This window comes from Lathyrus oleraceus, chromosome 3 (genome assembly GCF_024323335.1).
Source record: "Lathyrus oleraceus cultivar Zhongwan6 chromosome 3, CAAS_Psat_ZW6_1.0, whole genome shotgun sequence".
NCBI classification, from domain to species: Eukaryota; Viridiplantae; Streptophyta; class Magnoliopsida; order Fabales; family Fabaceae; genus Lathyrus; species Lathyrus oleraceus.
Window position 1 is genome coordinate 171,896,809 of NC_066581.1, and position 1,509 is coordinate 171,898,317.

Consider the following 1,509-nt stretch of genomic DNA (forward strand, 5'->3'; position numbering starts at 1 on the left):
TCCAATTTGGGTTATAGGTATTCGAATAGGGGCTTCCTTGAGCATAGTTTACTTGCTCTGTTTGGATTCCAGTCAAGAGTTGACATTCCGTAGGAGTGTGGCCTTGGATTCCACAGACCTCGCAATTCTGAGTTATAGCAACCACGGCGGTTGGTGGTGATACGTTTAAACTTTCAATCTTCTGGACCAAAGCATCCACTTTTGCATTGACGTGATCAAGGTTACTTATCTCGTACATGCCAGTTTTCGGTTGAGGTTTTTCCACTGTTGTTCGTTCGGTTCCCCACTGATAGTGGTTTTGGGCCATGCTCTCGATAAGCTGGTAAGCATCAGCATAAGGTTTGTTCATTAGTGCACCACCTGCAGCGGCGTCTATTGTTAACCTTGTATTGTATAAGAGACCATTATAAAATGTGTGAATTACCAACCAGTCTTCCAAACCATGGTGTGGGCAAAGTCTCATCATGTCTTTGTATCTTTCCCATGCTTCGAAAAGAGACTCGTTGTCTTTCTGTTTAAATCCGTTTATCTGGGCTCTTAACATAGCTGTTTTGCTTGGCGGAAAATATCGGGCAAGAAAAACTTTCTTCAACTCGTTCCATGTGGTGACTGAGTTGGAAGGGAGAGATTGAAGCCATCTTCTAGCGCTATCTCTTAATGAGAAAGGAAAAAGACGAAGTCGAATTGCCTCTGAAGTGACACCATTAGCTTTAACAGTGTCAGCATATTGAACAAATACGGATAAATGAAGGTTTGGATCTTCGGTAAGATTTCCAGAGAATTGGTTCTGTTGCACAGCCTGCAACAGTGAAGGTTTAAGTTCAAAGTTGTTTGCTTCGATTGCGGGAGGAGCAATACTTGAATGCGGTTCATCTTGCGATGGAGCGGCGTAATCTCTAAGAGCACGAGCTGGTTCTGCCATCTCGGTTAAAGAAGGAAAAATGTTTTTGATATCAGGAAGGTTTATAGGAGGGAGATTGTTTTCAGCACGATATTCCCGAATTCGTCGTAAGACTCGGAGATATAGTTCGATATCGTTGATTCGTAGATAGAGCGGTTCGCCTTGAGAGCGAGTGCGTGGCATACAAATCAACGAAAGAAAGAATAGAAGGAAAAAGAAACCTTAGTCTCTACAGCGTAACGGAAGAGTTACGATATCGATTGAATAAAAGTCCCCGGCAACGGCGCCAAAAACTTGATCGCTCGACTGGGTGAGTCGAGAATGGGATACAAACTGCAAGTGCACAGTTCTATCGCGTAGTTTTAAAAGATATCGATCCCACAGGGACTTATGAATCGATGTACCGTTATCTAAGGTTACTACGTAAATCTAAGGTGAAAATGTTTGATTGTTTGGGGAAAGGAGCTAAGAGCTAAACTAATATCTAGATTAAATATTAATAAAACGGATATCGGTATGTAGTTCGTCAAAACTAGGGAATCAATTCCTTGTCGGTCTCTCGGTTTTAAAATAAATCGTTTCGACTAACTTTATTGGTTAAAGGTTTT

The 1,509-nt window shown here is 41.7% G+C and overlaps 1 pseudogene; it reads left to right on the forward strand.

The window, feature by feature from the left end:
* The first annotated feature begins 437 nt into the window (after positions 1 to 437).
* Positions 438 to 537, forward strand: LOC127133785 (uncharacterized; annotated as a pseudogene).
* Positions 538 to 1,509: the final 972 nt, after the last annotated feature.